At 36.5% G+C, this 18,466-nt stretch overlaps 1 protein-coding gene across 1 annotated transcript in view; it reads right to left on the bottom strand.

Moving 5' to 3' along the window:
- Positions 1-18,466, bottom strand: part of CCDC3 (coiled-coil domain containing 3) — a 114,977-nt gene that overhangs the window by 3,185 nt on the left and 93,326 nt on the right. The window lies entirely within an intron of this gene.

The following is an 18,466-nucleotide window of genomic DNA, read 5'->3' as shown; positions in this document are numbered from 1 at the left end:
CTACTTGTGGCTTCAAAAGCCACCAGGCTTATGTCTACCACCCCCTCAGGACCCAGTGCAGAGGCAGCAGCCTCAAAAGCACCCAATCCTTCTGTGAAAGAAGCCTGTTTATCTTAGAGTTTTGGCCTGAGAAACAGACTTCTAATTTAACACACAACTGAAGACCCACTGATAAGACTCTCCAAAGACTGTGGAGGCAAATGGGAGTCATCTTCATACTCCCCCTATGTCCCAAGTTGCCAGTGCCTCCAAGAAAGAAGCTTGTATACACATCTGGCACCCTGGCTTTTGTGTCTGATGCTCAAAGAACACATCCCTTGAGACTATGGCATGTGTGTGAGTTCATCAGGACAGTAGCAACCAGAGAAACACTTCTTAACTGTATCACCAAAGAGCTCAGCACAGAGGGAGCAGACAGAAATGCCCATCTCCCCATCTTCTCCTGGAAGAGATAAATCTGCCAACTTTAATAGTTGCTACCTGAAGTTCTGGTTTCCAACCAGCATGAATCTAAGTGCTGAGATTCTCCCCCTTGAGACACTGAAAGGTCTTGGCACACCCTCCACTACTGGGAGCTGCAAGAATGAAGTAGGCTGCTCAGACAGTCACAGAAATTGAGAGACAACCAAGAGTTCATAAGCCAGAGGAGAATGAAAGATGTGGCTTTTTTATCTAAGGCTTAGAAACCAATACAGAGAATAGATCAAAATGAAGAAACAGAGGAATATGCTCCAAGGAAAAAAAGAAGATAAAATCCCAGAAAAAGACCTTAATGAAATAGTGAGAAGTGATTTACCTGACAATGAGTTCAAAACAACACGGATAAAGCTGTCCACTGAATTTAAGAGAGTGACACATAAACCAAATGAAAATCTCAACAAAAAGAAAATAAAAGTACCTAATAAAAGTGACAGAGTTGGAAAATACAATAACTGAATAGAAAAATACTACAGAGGAGTTAGTGCACTTGAAGACACAGAAAGAAAGGATTCATGAACTCAATGACAGGTCAGTGTAACTTATCCAATCATAACAGCAAAAAGAAAAAAGATTGAAAAATAGTGAAGATAACTTAAGGGACTTGGGGACCCCATAATGTGAATATTGGTCTGCTTGATGTTGTCCCCGAAGAGGAAGAGAATAAGAGGTAGAAAATGTATTTAAAGAATAATGGCTGAAAACTTCCCTAACCTGGAGAAGGAAACAGGCATGTAGATCTAGGATGCCCAGAATAATAAGAGGAACCCAAAGAGATTAATCACAGTATATCTCAGTGCTAAAGTGTCAAAAAAAAGGAGAGAAGCTTAAAAATGGGGAGGGGGCCTTTTTATGTACAAGGGGACCCCCCCACCATGAAACGGTCAACAGATTTTTCAGCAGAAATTTTCCACACCCATAGAGACCTGCATGATAAACATGGGCATATCTCATTTTGTTGTGCTTCACAAATACTGCATTTTCTAACAATTGAAGATTAGTGGTGATTTGCTAAACAAGTCTATTGGTGCCATTTTTCCAACATTTGTTCACTTTGTGTCACATTTAGGTAACTCCTGAAATATTTCAAACTTATTATTAAGTGTCATGGTGACCTAGGATCTCTGATATTATTCATACTTGTTCTAGGGTGTCACTAACCACACCCACATAGGAAGGTGAACTTAAACGTGTGTATTCTGACTGCCCCACCAACTGGCCATTCCCCCATCTCTTTCCCTCACCCTGTTCCCTGAGACACAGCAATAGTGAAATTAGGCCAGTTTATAAGCCTACAATGGCTTCTAAGCGTTCAGTGATAATTCAGCTTAGTGAGGATGGCATGGCAAAATCTGAAACAGGATGAAAGCTAGACACTTTACACAAAATAGTTAGCCAAGCAGTGAATGCAAAGGAAAAATTCTTGAAGGAAATTAAAGGTACTACTCCCATGAACACACAAATGATATGAAAGCAAAACAGCCTTATGGCTGATGTGGAGGAAGTTTTAGTGGTCTGGAGAGAAGATCAAATCATCCACAGGATTAAGCCAAAGCCTCATCCACAACAAGGTTCTAGAGCTCTCCTTCAATTCCATGAAGTCTTAGAGAGGTGAGGAAGCTACAGAAGACAAGTGTGAAGTTAGCAGAGGTTTAAGGAAGACACCATCTCTATAACATCAAAGTGCAAGATGTAGCAGAAGTGAGGATGTAGAAGCTGTAGCAAGTTATTCACAAAATCTACCTGAGATAATGAAGTTAGCTACCCTAAAGAGATTTTCAATGTAGATGAAATAGCCTTCTATTGGAAAAAAGGATGCCATATAAGGCTTTCATAGCTAGAGAGGAGAAGTTAATGGCTACTTCAAAACTTCAAAGGACTGACTGACTCTTTTGTTAAAGGCTAATGCACCTGGTGACCATAAAGTTGAAACCAATGCTCATTTACCATTATGAAAATCTTAGAGCCCTTAGGTATCATGCTCAGTCTACTCTGTGGTCTATAAATGGAACAAAAAAGCAGGCTGAACACACATCTGTTTACAACATGGTTTACTGAATATCTTAAGCTCACTGTTGAGACTTGCTCAGAAAATAAGATCTCTTTCAAAATATTACTACTCATCGACAATACAGCTTGTCACCCAAGAGCTCTGATGGAGATGTACAAGGAGATCAATGTTTTCATGCCTGCTAACACAATAACCATCTGCAGCCCATGGATCAGGGAGTCATCTTATATTTCAAGTCTAATTATCTAAAAAATACACTTTATTAAGGCTATAGCTGCCACAGATAGTGAGTCCTCTGATGATCTGGACAAAATAAACTGAAAACTATTCTAGATGCCAATAAGAACATTCATGATTCATGGGGAAATGCCAGAACATCAACATTAACAGGAGTTTGGAAAAAGTTGGTTCCAACCCTCGTGGATTACTCTGAGGGGTTCAAAACTTCAGTGGAGGAAGTCATTGCAGAGAAGATGGAAGTAGAAGAACTAGAATTAGAAGTGGAGTCTGGAGATGGGACTGAATTGTTGCAATCTCATGATAAAACTTGAACAGATGAGGAGTTGCTTCTTATGGATGAACAAAGAGAGTGGTTTCTTGAGATGGTATCTACTCCTGATGAAGACACTGTCAAGATTATTGAAGTGAAAACAAAGGATTTAGAATATTACATAAATTTAGTTGATAAGACAGCAGAGCAGGGTTTGAGAGGAATGGTTCCAATTTTTGAAATTGGAAGGCCTACTCTGAGTAAAATACTATCAAACAGCATCACATGCTACAGAGAAATCCTTCATGAGAGGAAGAGTCAATCACTCTAGCAAACTTCATTGTTGTCTTAAGAAATTTCCCCAGTTACCTCAACCTTTTGCAATCACCACCCTGATCAGTCAGCAGCCATCAACGATTACTACTCCCTGAAAGTTCAGATGATGATTAGCAATTTTTAGCAAAGTATTTTTAAATTAAACAATTTTTACATACACTAGGAAACAAAAAAACTCATTTTACTTGTATTGTGATATTCAATTTATTGGGGTCATCTGGAACTGAACCCATAATATCTCTGGAAATAAAAAAAAAACTGCCAACCAAGAATATCTTGCCCCACAAAAGTGTCCTTCAGAACACTGAAGGACACTGGAAGTTTTCCAGACAAGCAAAAACAAAAGAAGTTATCACCTCCAGACCCACCTTTCAAGAAACAAAGTTGTTCTTTAAGCTGAAAAGAAAGGGCGACAATATATGAAAGTATAAATCTCATGGGTAAAGGTAAATATATACTAAAATTCAAAATAATGTATGTTATAAAGGCAGTGGATTAATTGCTTATAAAGCCAATACGAATGTCAAAAAACAAAAACAAAATAACTATACACATATATGTTAATGGATAAAAAGATTGTGACATCAAAAACAAAATGTAAGGAGAGAGAGTGTAGAGCTTTAGAATGCTTTCGAAAATAAGTTCTTATGATTTTTAAAACAGACAGCTGTACATTGCTTTATATAAACTTCATGGTAATTACAAAGCAAAAACCTATAGTAGATACACGAGATAAAGGTCTCTAAGCATACCACTACAGACAATTATCAAATAACAAAGAGAGCAAGAAAAGAAAAAGGAATAGAAGAATTACAAAATAACTGGCCAACAATTAACAAAATGACAATAAGTACATATCAATTATTAAAGGTTAGTGGTCTAAAAGTTCCAATCAAAAGACAAAGAATGGTTTTAATGGATCAAATGCATGACCCATCTATATGCCTACCTATTAAGAACTCACTTCAGCTTCAAGAACACACCACAGACTGAGGGTGAAAGGATGAGAAATGATATCCATGCAAATGGAAACTAAAGGAAAGCTGAGGTAACTACGTTGTCAACAGAAAAATAGACTTTAAGAGACAGGCTAGTAAACACAGATCATGATATAGTGATAAAGGAATCAATTCATCAAAGAGATAGCATCTGCAAGTATTTATGTACCCTTCAGAGGAACACCGAAATATACAGAGGAAATATTTACAGATCTAAAGAGAGAAATAGCACTATAGTAATAGGGGACTTTACTATCGCCTCCATCAAAAATGAATAGATTATGTGGACAGAAAAACAAGGAAACATTGTACTTAAACTACATGTTAAACCAGATGGACCTAACAGATATATACAGACCATTTCAGAAACAGAAGAATACACATTCTTCTGAAATGCATGAAACCATGGAACATTCTCTATGTCCAATCCTATATTGAGCATCACATCACACATCTTAATAAATTAGAAGACTGAAATCCATATATCAAGCTGCTTTTCTAACCAAAATACTATTAATTACAAGAAAATTGGAAAATTCACAAATGTGTGGAGATTACTTGCTTGATCCATTGGTTGAGAGCATGTTTAATCAAAACCAGAAAAAAAAATACAGAATGCAGTAAAATCTAAGAAGAAATTTCAAACAACCTAACTTTATACCTCAAGGAACTCAGAAAGGAAGAAAATACAAAGTGCAAAGTTAATGAAAGGAAGGAAATAATAAAGATCAGACCAGAAATAAATAAGAGAACAAAAAGACAACAAAAAAGATTAGCAAAACAAACAGAATAGACCAGGAATCAAAGAGCTGTTACAACTTTTACCACAGAAATTGGGCAATGAGAAGAAATGGATAAATTCCTAGAAACATACAACCTAGCAAGAGTGAATCATGAAGAAATAGAAAATCTAAACAGATTACTAGTAAAGATATTGAATGAGCCATCTCTAATCAAAAACTTGCCAAAAAAAGTCCAGAACCAGATGGCTTCAGTGATGAATTCTACCAAACATTTAAAGAAATATTAATACCATTCCTTGTGCAAAACTTCCAAATTGATTTTATAAGGCCAGCAATTACCTTGATACTAAGATCTAACATCTAAGATCTAAGATGACACTACAGAAAATAAATTATAGGTCAATAATCCAATGAACATATGTGAAAAAATACTCAAATTATTAGCAAATGAATTTAAATATTAATAAGATCATACACCACAATCAAATAGACTTGCTCCAAGGATGCAAGGGTGGTTTAACATCTGTAAAACCATCAATGTGATATATCATGTTAATAAAATGAAGGATAAAATAAAATAAAATGATGGATAAAAACCATATGATCATCTCAATAAATGTAGAACAAGAAACTGACAAAATTTAACATCCCTTCCTGATAAAAATAGGGAGGGAATATACCTCAACAAAATAAAGGCCATATATGAGAAGCTCACAGCTAACATCATACTCAGTAGTGAAATGCTAAAAGATTTCCCCCTAAGATCAATAACAAGACAAGGCTGCTCACTCTCACTACTTTTAAGTGCTAATACAGCAATTAGACAAGAAAAAGAAAAGGCATTCAAATTGCAGTAGAAAAAGTAAAACTGTCTCTTTACAGATGACATGATATTATATAGAGAGAGAACCCTAAAACTCCACAGAAAGCTGTTAGAATAAAAAAGTTCTATAAAATTGCTGGAGATAATATTAATATATTAAAATCAGCTGTGTGTCCATTCTCTAATAACAAACTATCAGAAATAGAAATTAAGAAAACCCATTTACAACTGCACTAGAGTGTATATAAAATCTAGGAATAAATTTAACCAAGAAGGTAAAAGATCTGTACAGTGAAAAACTATAAAATTCAATTCAATCCCTATCTAAATGCCAATGAAATTTTTCACAGAAATGGAATAATCATAAAGTTTTTGTGTGACTACAAAAGTCCCTGAATAACCAAAGCAATTTTGAGCCACAAAGAGGAGACAACACACTTCCTAATTTCCAACTATGTCACAAAACTATGGTAATAAAATAATATGATACGGGCATAAAAACAGACATAAAGATCAATAGAACAGAGTCCAGAAACAAACCCATGCATATACAACCAATTAATTTACAATAGGGAGGGAAGAATATACACTGGGGAGAAGACAGTTTCTTCAATAAAGGGTGCTGGGAAAACTGGACCCCAATCTTAACATCATACACAAAAATTAACTCCAAATGAATTAAATACTTTAATGTAAGATCTGAAAATAGAAAATTCTTAAAAGGACAAATATAGAGTAAGCTCCTAGACACAGGTGTTGGCAATGAATTTTTGGATTTAACAACCAAAACAAAAAAGAAAAAAAAACCCAAAAGTAAACAGGTAAGACTCCAACAAACTAAGAAGCTCTTCTGCACAGCAAAGGAACTATGAATGAAATAATAAAAAAAAACACCTAGGGTAGACTGGGAAGGTGGTATGAGGTTCCTGAACTCAACTTGTCCCACAGACACACAGAGACACAGAGACAACCACATGTATTGTAACTCTCCCAGAAAACAACTTGAAGACTGGTAGAACAGATCCTCCACAGCTAGCTGTAGAGAGAAGGCCACACTGAGAAGTGTAGGAAAGGATAGAAATGCAGTCAGGAACCAAACCTCTGATACAACCAACCACAAAAGTGAGAGTCATCACAAGTATGGAAAAAAGAGGACATCAGACTCCACATGGGGCACAACCACCTGCCTCCTAGGGACCCACACAGAGAAAACAAGTCCCTATAATGTCTGGCTTTGAAAGTAGTGGTTCTTAACACCAGGAGAGCCTAAGGGTGATAGGAAACTGAGAGTTCCCACCCTTTAACAGCCCACATTTCAACTAACTCTGCCCAAACACAGTTTGAAAAGCACCTGATAGATGTGAAAGAGAATTGTTGACTAATTTTAGGATGAGTGCCAGAAGTGCAGCCATCTGCAGATTTCTCCAGGAACAAAAGTGCTGACAGGTACCATTTTTCCTACCTTCCCCCATCCTAGACAGCCTGATACTTGGAGAGTGTTAACACTGGCTGTCACATCTACCATGATAGCTGCAAACCCCACTCCAGCAGGCAGTCCTCCAATGTGGCTTCTGCCCCACCACACCCAGCAGGCAGCCCAGGATAGGAGTGGTACCTCTCCAAAGTGACTCCTGCCCTGGGGTGGGGGTAGCTAACCTACACACTCATACCCACAGCTCCCACAGCCAAGCCTCTCACTGGCTGTGCAGGGAGCAAACCCTACTCATCGGTACACTCACATCTGTCCTAGTATTAAGTGTAGACACCCAGGTTAAGTGCCAATCCCACCCACCAGCCAGCCTAGCGTCTAAATTGCACAAAGGAGCAAGAATTGTACAAAAGTGTGCCCGTGGCATTTACAGTGGGTCATTTCAGCCAGCTGAGCTGAAGGCCAGCTCCACCATCAAGCATGCTCACATCAATTATGGTTCAGCCACATACAGGGGACATCCCTGGAGCACTCATGACCAGAGGAAACTGAACCGCAGGGCACTAGAGGATCCTATATACAAAAAGCTATCCTTTCAAAACTCAGTCAGCCTACCTAATTCATAGAAACAAGCACAGAGATTTGATGAAATGAAGAAAGGTATAGATCTCAAATGAAAAAAAAAAAAAGACAAAGTCCCAGTAAAAGAGCTCAATGAAACAGATAAGCAGTATGGTTGATAAAGAGTTCAAAGTGATGGTCATAAAGATATTCCCTGGATTTGAGGAAAGAGTAGATGAACTCAATGAGAACTTCAATAGAGGCGAAAAGTATAAAACAGACAAAGAATACACTAAATGAAAAGTATACTAGGGGGAAATCAACAGAACAGAGGATGCACAGGAAGGATGAATACTTAACCATTTGCTTCAATGTGAATGGAACTGGAAGATATTATGCTGACTGAAGTAAGTCAATCAGAGAAAGACAATCGTATGGCTTCACTCATGTGGAATATAAGAAATAGTGAAAGGGACTCTAAGGGAGAGGAGGGAAACTGAATGGGAAAAATTAGGAAGATAAACCATGAGGGATTCCTAACTCTGGGAAACAAAGGGTTGCAGAAGGGGAGGCAGGTGGGGGAATGTGGTAACTGGCTGACGGGCACTATGGAGGGCACGTGATGAGATGAGCACTGGGTGTTTTATGTTGGCAAATTGAATTTAAATAAAATATATTTTTTAAAAAGAGGATGCAGAAGAATGAATCAACTTTCTGGAAGGCACAGTAATTGAAAGTAACAAAGCTGAGCAGACAAAAGACAAAAGTATGTTAAATAAGAAGGGAAGTGGTAGCAGGGTGAGGACCTAAGCTCACCTCATCCCAAGAATACATCTAGAAAACTATCAAATCATCCTATACACCCCAGAAATCAACTTGGAGACTAGCAGAACAAACTTCACAGCTAAAGGTAGAGAAGATGCCATGCCAAAAAAGGTAGAAAGTATAGAGACATATTTGGGAGAGAAACAGATCATTGTCACTATAGTCATGGAGAAGGATGAAAGACAAGGGTGCATAGAGGAAAATTAATCCCTATAACAAGTGGCTTAGAAAGTGAGAGATACCAAATTTCATGACTTCTGGCAACCAGTGGGACTTAAAGTCTGAAGTTTTAAAGGTCAATGGGCTTCAATTGGACAGAGCCCAGAGTGCATTGAGGCTGCTCTTAGAGAGAAGGCAGGGCAAAGGGCCTTTAACTTACAGCATGGAAATAGTGATCTTTAAAATACATGGGGAATACAGTAGGGAGGTTATTTGGTTATCTCAGAGTACATCCCCAAAAGGCAGTGTTCATGGAGAGACCCCTTCAGGAACAAGGTACCATTTCCCTCCCTCACCACTCAGCATAATCAAAGGAGCACCTACAAGAATTAGTGCAGAGCAAAAACACTGGCTACCTAATTTGCTTACATCAAGCCCCCCCACACACACACACACAAACACAGACACACACATACACACAGACTCCAATGGAAGTGCTCTTCCCAGTCATGATTGCTTTAGTCCAGCATAGCAGGCCCTATCCCATAGAAGATCAGCCCAAACCCTTACTGACACCATGTATCCGTACCCAGGAACCAAACACTGCCCATAATTAGCAAAGCCTTACCTCTGCAGATGACTGGCCTGAAAAATAAACAGGCAAGGACTAAACAGCAGAGTGCATGCAGCACACACTGGAGACATTCTGTGAAGTGCCAGGCCTGCTACACAACAGGGTACTACAGGATTTCCTCTTCATAAAGCCATTACCCTCAAGAACAGGAAATGTAGCTGACTTTCCTAACAAAGAAGCAGGCAGAGAGACTTAGACAAAATGAGAAGACAGAGGAATTTGTCCCAAATTAAAGAACAGGAAAAGACCACAGCAAGAGACCTACATGAAAGAGATAGAATAATATACCTGATAGAGAATTTAAAGCCCAAAGATACTCAATGGGCTTGAGAAAAGAATGGAAGGCATCACTGAAACCCTCAACAGAGAGATAAGGAATAATGTAGCAGAAATAAAGGTTAATAAACAAAATGAAAAACACACTTGATGGAATGAACAGCTGGCTGGAAGAAACAGGAATAAATTAATGACCTAGAAAACAGAGTAATGGAAAGAAAACCAAGCTGAACAAATGAGTGAAAAAAGAATTATACAAAATGAAAATACTCAGAACTCAGTGACTGACTCCATCAAATGTATTAACATTGACGATACAGGAGTCCCCAAAGAATAAGAGAGAGAAAAGGAGTCAGAGGATTTATTTGAAGAAATAATAGCTGAAAATTTCCCTTATCTGGAGAAGGAAGCAGATATCCAGATCTAGGAGGCACAGACAACCGCCAACAAAAGCAGATCTACACCAAAATTTATTGTAATTAGTATGACAAAATATAGTGATAAAAAATAGTAAAAGCAGCAAAAGAAAAACAGTAACATACATGGGAAACCCCATAAGGCTAGCAGGGGATTTTGCAGCAGAAACTTTCAAAGCAGAAGAGAGTGGCATGGTATATTTAAAGTGCTGAATGTGAAAAATCTGCTGTTAAGAAAACCCCACCCAGCAAGGATATTACACAGAATAGAAGGAGAGATAACATCCTTCCCAGACAAATAAAAACTAAAGGAATTTATGACCACTAAGCCAGTCCTGCAAGAAATATTAAAGGGGACTCTTTAGTGAAAACAAAAATCAAAAGTGAGAGTATGAAGGTAAGAAACACAAAAGCAGGAAAAAAATATTTCTGCAAAAAAAAAAAATCAAGAAACTCACAAAATAAAAGGATATAAAATAGGAGGATGGGTTCAAACTTTAACAATCATCACCTTAATATAAACTGCTCTATACTGAAGAGGTTATATAAAAGCCTAATAGCAACCACAAACCAAAAACCACTAATAAAGAGAGTCTAGGTGGCTCAGTCAGTTGAGCATCCAACTCTTAATTTTAGCTCAGGTCAAGATCTCAGGGCTGTGAGATCAAGTCCCACAACAGGCTCTATGCTCAGCAGGCAGTCTGCTTGAGATTCTCTCTCTCCCTCTGCCCCAACCCCTGCTTGCCCTCTCTCTCTAAAATAAATAAATAAATCTTTTAAAAAACACTAATAAATATGCAAAGAATAAAGAAAAAATCCAACTACATCACTAATGAAAACAAGGATGAGAGAAAATCTTCAGAAACAACCACAAAAAAAATAAGGTGGCCATAAATACATATCAATAATTACTTTGAATGTAAAATGACCAAATACTTCAATCAAAAGACATAGGGTGAAAGAATAAATAAAAAATAAAAGACCCATAGAGATGACTACAAGGGACTCATTTGAGATCTAAAGCCACCCACAGATTAAAAGGGAAGGGATGGAGAAATATTTATCATGCAAATAGATGTCAAAAGAAAGCATGACTAGCAATACTTTTATCAGACAAAATAGACTTTAAAACAAAGACTGTGACAAGAAACAAAGAAGGACATTATATAATAATAAAGAGGACCATCCAACAAGAAGAAATAATAATTGTAAATATTTGTGTACCCAAGACACCTGGGTGGCTCAGCAGTTAAGAGCCTGCCTTCGGCTCAGGGCATGACCCTGGGATCAGGAATTGAGTCCTGCATCAGGGTCCTTGCAGGGAGCATGCTTCTCACTCTGCCTGTGTCTCTGCCTCTTGTTCTCTCTCTTTCTCTCTGTGTCTCTCATGAATAAATAAATAAAATCTTTAAAAACTTTTGTATACCCAATGTAAGAGCACTTAAATACATAAAAACAGTTAATAACAAACAAAAGAACTGATAATAAAACAATAAGTAGGGGACTTTTAACACCACACTTAAATCAAAAGACAAATAATCTAAACAGTAAATCAACAAGAAAACAATGGCTTTGAATGACACACTGGGCCAAATGCACTTAAAAGAATATTCCATCTTAAAACAGAATACACATTCTTTTAAAGTGCACATGGAACATTATCCAGAATAGATCACATACTGACCCACAAAAGAACCCTCAACAAATTCTAGAAGACTGAAGTCATACCATGCATCTCTTCTGACCACAATACTATGAAACTAGAAGTCATTAACATGAAAAAATCTGGAAAGAACACAAATACATGCCACTAACAATGGGTACCAGGAAATAATGGAAGAAATGAAAACAAAATTGTTTAAAACCTTTGGGATGCAGCAAAAGTGGTGCAAAGAGGGAGTTTATAGCAATACAGGCCTACCTCAAGAAGCAAGAAAAATCTCAAACAACCTAATCTTACACCTAAAATACCTAGGAAAAGAACAAACCCAAACCTAAAATGAACAGAAGAGAGGAAATAATAAAGATTAGAGCAGAGATAAATGATACAGAGACTATGAAAATAATTGAACTGATCAATGAAACCACGAGCTAATTCTTTGAAGAAAAAAAAATCAATTAAATTGATAAATTCCTAGCCAGACTTATCATGAAAAAAAGAGAAAGGAAGGACTCAATAAATCACAAATTAAAGAATAAAAACACCACAGAAATACAATTATAAGAGGACATTATTTCAAAAATGCCAACAAATTGGACAACCTAAAATAGATAAATTCGTAGAAACATAAACTACCAAAACTGCAACAGGAAGAAATAGACTGAGAAACTCAATCGGTAATCAAAAAATTCCCAAACAAAAGTCTAGGACCAGATGGCTTTATAGGCGAATTCCACCAAACATTTAAAGAAGAGTTAATACTTATTCTTCTCAAATTATTCCCAAAAAAAAAAAAAAAAAACAGATAAGGAAGGAAAACTTCAAATTCATTCTATGAGGATAGCATTATTCTAATACCAAAACCAGATAATAACTCCACTAAAAAAAGAGAACTATAAGGTAGTATCTCTGATGAACATAGATACAAAAATCCTCAATAAGGAGGGCCTGGGTGGCCCAGTTGGTTAAGCACCCAACTCTTAATTTCAACTCAGGTCATCCTCTCAGGGTTATGATATCAAGCCCTGCATCAGACTCCTTGAGATTCTGTCTCCCTCACCCATTGCCCTCCCCAAATAAATAAATCTTTTTTTAAAAATCCTCAACAAAATACTACCAAACCAAACACAATACATTAAAAAAAAAATAAAGTGGGATTCATTCCTGGATTGCAAGCATGGCTCCATATTTGCAGATCAATCAACATGATACATAACATCAGTAAGAGAAATCACATCACTTCAACAAATACAGAAAAGCATTTGACAAAGTACAACATCCATTCATGATAAAAACCCTCAACCAAGAAGACTTAGAGGGAACATACCTCAAGACCATAAAGGCCATATATGAAAACCCACAACTAACACCATCCTCAATAGGGAAAAAGAGCTTTTCCCCTAACGTCAGGAACAAGAAAGGGATGTCCACACTCACCACTTTTATTCAACATAGTGCTGGAAGTCCTAGCCACAGCAATCAGACAACAGAATAAAAGACATCCAAATCACCAAAGAAGGAGTAAAACTTTCACTCTTTGCAGAAGAAAAGATGCTATATATAGAAAACCCAAAAGACTCCACCAAAAAACTGCTAGAACTGATACACAAAATTCAGGGAAGTCACAGGATACAAAATCAATGTACAGAAATCTGTTGCATTTCTAAACACCAGTAATGAAGCAGCAGAAAGAGAAGTCAAGGAATCAATGCCATTTTCAAAAGTACCAAAAACAGTAAGATGCCTAGGAATAAAACCTAACCAAAGAGGTAAAAGACCTGTACTCTGACAACTGTAAAACACTCATGAAAGAAACTGAAGATAACACAAAGAAATGGAAAGACATCCCATTCTCATGTGTTAGAAGAACAAATATTGTTACAATGGCTTTACCCAAAGCAATCTACACATTTAATGCAATCCCTGTGGAAATGCCAACAGTATTTTTTCACAGACTAAAACAATCTTAACATGTGTATGGAACCACCTAAGACACCCGAAATAGCCAAAGCAATCTTGAAAAAGAAAAGCAAAGCTGGAGTCATCATAATTCCCGACTTCTAGTTCTATTACAAAGCTACAGTAATCAAAACAGTATGTTATAGGTACAAAAACAGACACATAGATCAATGGAACAGAAAACCCAGAAATAAACCCACAATTACACGGTCAATTAATTTTTGACAAAGCAGGAAAGAATATCCAGTGGGAAAAAATACTGTCTTTTCAACAAATGGTGTTCGGAAAACTAGACAACAACATGCAAAACAATGAACTGGACCGGTTTCTTACACCATACTCAAAAATAAATTAAAAATGAATTAAAGATCCAAATATGAGACCTGAAACCATAAAAAGCCTAGGAGAGAACATGGGCAGTTAACTCCTCTGGTATTGGCCATAGCAACTTTTTTCTAGATAGGTCTCCTGAGGCAAGGAAAGCAAAAGCAAAAAAAAACAAAAACAAAACAAAAAAAAAAACTAGGGTGACTATATCAAAACAAGAAGCTTCTGGGGCACCTGGGTGGCTCAGTGGTTGAGTGTCTGCCTTTGGCCCAGGTTGTAATCCCTGGGTCCTGGGATCAAGTCCCACATCAGGCTCCCCATAGGGAGCCTGCTTTTCCCTCTGCCTATGTCTCTGCCTCTCACTCTGTCTCATAAATAAATAAAATATTTTTAAAAAAAGAAGTTTCTGCACAGTAAAGGAAACAACAAAACTAAAAAGCTATGGAATGGAAGAAGATATTTGCAAATGACATATCCAGTAAAGGGTTAATATCCAAAATAGATAAAGAACTGCTACAACTCAACACCTCAAAAACAAATAAACCAGTTAAAAAACGGCCTGCGGACTTGAGCAGACATTTCTCCAAAGACGACATCCAGATGGCCAACAGACACATGAAAACATACTCAACATTACTCAACACCTGGGAAGTACAAATCAAAAGTACAATGAGATATCACCTCACAGTTGTCAGAATGGCTAAAATCAACACAAGAAACAACAGGTGTTGGCAAGGATGTGGAGATAAAGGAACCTTCTTGCACTGTTGGTAGGAATGCAAACTGGTGTTGCCACTGTGGAAAACAGTCAGAGGTTCCTCAAAATGTTAAAAATAGAACTACCTTATGATCCAGCAATCACACTACTTATACCCAAAGAATACAAGAACACTAATTCGAGCAAATATATGCACCCCTATGTTTATAGCAGTATTTATAATATCCAAGATACAGAAGCAGCCCAAGTGTCCACTGATTGATGAATGGATAAAGAAGATGTCGTATATATATGAATATTCACATATAGGAATATATATTTTTATATATAGGAATATAAATGGATAAATAGGTCATGTACATATGAATATTCATATATGTTAATATAGGTGTGGATATATATGAATATTCATATATATGAATATTAGAATTGAATATTATTCAGCCATAAAAAGGAATGAACTCTTGCCATTTGCAGCAACACAGAAGGAACTAGAGAGAATTTTGCTAAGCAAAATAACTGGAGAAGGACAAATTTCATATTACTTCACTTGTGGAATTTAAAAAAAAGACTCTTAACTATAGAGAACAAGCTGATGGTTACCAGAAGGGAGGTAGGGGAGTGTTAAACAGATAAAGTGAATTAAAGAGTATACTTGTGAGAAGCACGTGGTGATGTACACAATTGTTGAAGCACTCTCTGTATACCTGAAACTAATATAACATTGTTTGTTAAGTGGAATTAAAAGCTTAAGAGAATATTAAAAATGAGAATAAAGAGATTCCCGTGATATCATCATCAAGCATAACATTCTCATTCTAGGGGTCCCAGGAAGAGAAAAATAAGACAAAGGAATAGAAAACCTACTTGAAGAAATAGTAACTACAAACTTCTATAATCTGGGGAAGGAAACAGAAGTCTAAGTCCAGGAAACACAGACCACCCCTAACAAGATGAATTCAGTGAGGTCCACAGCAAGACACATAATTCCAATGACAAAGATTACATATAAAGAGAGAAACTTAAAAGTGATAGGAGACTATCATGTGACTTACCGGCAGTCATTTTGCAGGCCAGGCGTGTGTGGCACAACATATTCAAAGTGGTGAAAGCCAAATAGCTACAGCAAAGAATACTCTGACTGATAAGTTTATTTAATTGAGGGGAGGGGGAAAACTAAAAGAAAATTATGAAAGGAAAAAATTTCACAAGTAAAAGCAAACACATAGTAAAAATAATAAATTACTTAAAAAGGCAATATGGAGGTGAACACACAGGACTAGTGAAATTATATCTAAAAAAGTTAGTCAAGGGATACACAAAGTAAAAACATATAAAGCGTAAAATGTGGAGATGGTAGTAAAATTTGAAAGCTTTTGGAATGGGTTCAAAATTAAGTGACCAGCAACTTAATATAGACTGCTATACACATAGGATGTTATATATGAACTGCATGGTAACCACAAACCAAAAACCTGTAATAGACACAAAAATATATATAGAAAAAGGAATCCAACCGTAATTCTAAAGAAAACTATCCACCCACAAGTCAGGAAAGCAAAAGAGAAAGAAAAAGAATTATAAAACCAGAAAACAGTAACAAAATGGCAACAAGTGTATGCTTATCAATAATTACTTTAAATATAAACAGACTAAATGTTCCAATCAAGACATATGTGACCAAATGGTTAAAAGAAAAACAAGACCCATCTATATGCTGCCTATGTGAAACTCACTCCCCACCTAAAGACACATACAGACTTAAAGTGAAGGGATGAAAAAAAAGTATTTCATATAAATGGAAGCAATGAAAAAAAACAGATACCAATATTTATATCAGAAAAAATAGACTTTAAGACAAAAATGGAAAAAAAGACAGAAAAGGTCATTACATAATGATAAAGGGATCAGTCCAACAAGAAAATATAACCATTGCAAATATTTAAGGACCCAACATAGGAGCACCTACATATATAAAGTAAATATTAACAGACATGAAGGGAGAAATTGCCAGTAATGCAGTAATGACAGTAATAAGACACTTCATCAGTAAGTAATTGGGCTTTGAATGACACTTTAGACCAGATGGACTTACAGATGTATACAGAATGTTCCACCCCCATACAGCAAAAACACAACTCTTTCAAATACATATGGAAGATTCTACAGGATAGATCACACGTTAGGCCACAAAACAACTCTCATAAAAATTTAAGAGGATTGAAATCATATCAAATATCTTTTCTGACCACAATGGTATAAAACTAGAAATTATATAAGAAAAAAAACTGGAAGAAGCATGAACACATGGAGGCTAAAACAACATTACTAAATGATTGGGTCAATAAAATAATTCAAGATTAAATCAAGAAATTCCTGGAGACAAAATGAAAACCAATGACCCAAAACCTTTGAGATGCAGCAAAAGCAGTTTTAAGGAATATTATAATGATACAGGACTACCTCAAGAAACAAGAGAAATCTATAAAAATCTAACGTTACACCTAAAGGAACTAGGGGAAAAAAGAACAGAGCCAAAGTTAGAAGGGAGAAAATAACAAAGATTAGAGTAGAAATAAATGGAGGAGACTTTAAAAAGCCCAATAGAAAAGACCAGTGAGACTAAGATCTGGTTCTGTGCAGAGATAAACTTGATAAACCTTTAGCCAGACTAATTACGAAAAAAAAAAAAAGAATGGACTCAAAATCATCTTTTAGATGAAAGAGGAATTAAAATTGATATCATAGAAATACAAAGGTTCTAAGAGATTAGAATAAAAATTATATGCCAACCAACTGGACAACCTAGAATAAATGGATAAATTCATAGAAACAAAAATCTTCCAAGGCTGAATCAGGAAAAAAATAGAAAATCTGAACAGACTAATTACTAGTAACAAAATTCAATAAGTTGTCAAAAAACTCCCATCAAATTCCAGGCCAAATGGTTTCACATGTCAATTCTACCAACATTTATTTGTCTTTTTTTTAAGATTTATTTATTTATTTTTATTTATGATAGACAGAGAGAGAGAGAGAAAGAGGCAGAGACACAGGAGGAGGGAGAAGCAGGCTCCATGCCGGAAGCCCGACGTGGGACTCGATCCCAGGACTCCAGGATCGCGCCCCAGGCCAAAAGCAGGAGCCAAACCACTGAGCCACCCAGAGATCCCCCTCTACCAACATTTAAAGGGTAGTTAATACCTCTCCTTCTCAAACTGTTTCAAAAAGAAAAAACAGAAAACCTTCCAAATACATTCCACGAGGCCAGCATTATCCTGATATCAAAACATGACAAAGACACTCCAAAAATAATAATTAGACCAATATCCCTGATGAATGTAGATGCAAAAATCCTCAACAACATATTAACAAACCACATTCAACAATATTTTTAAAAGATCATTCAAGATCATCAGGTGAGATTTATGTGCAGGCATGTAAGAATGGTTCAATAAATCCAAATCAACCAATTTGATAGATCACATTAGCAAAGCGTAGGATAAAAACCATATGATCATTTCAATACATGCAGAAAAAGCATTTGACAAAATTCAGTATCCCCTCATCACCAAAACTCTCAAGAAAATAGGTATAGAAGAAACATACCTCAACACAATAAAG

The sequence above is a fragment of the Canis lupus genome, chromosome 2 (genome assembly GCF_003254725.2).
Source record: "Canis lupus dingo isolate Sandy chromosome 2, ASM325472v2, whole genome shotgun sequence".
Classification (NCBI taxonomy): Eukaryota; Metazoa; Chordata; class Mammalia; order Carnivora; family Canidae; genus Canis; species Canis lupus.
The sequence above is the reverse complement of the archived record's forward strand: the minus strand, read 5'-3'. Positions and strand labels throughout refer to the sequence as shown.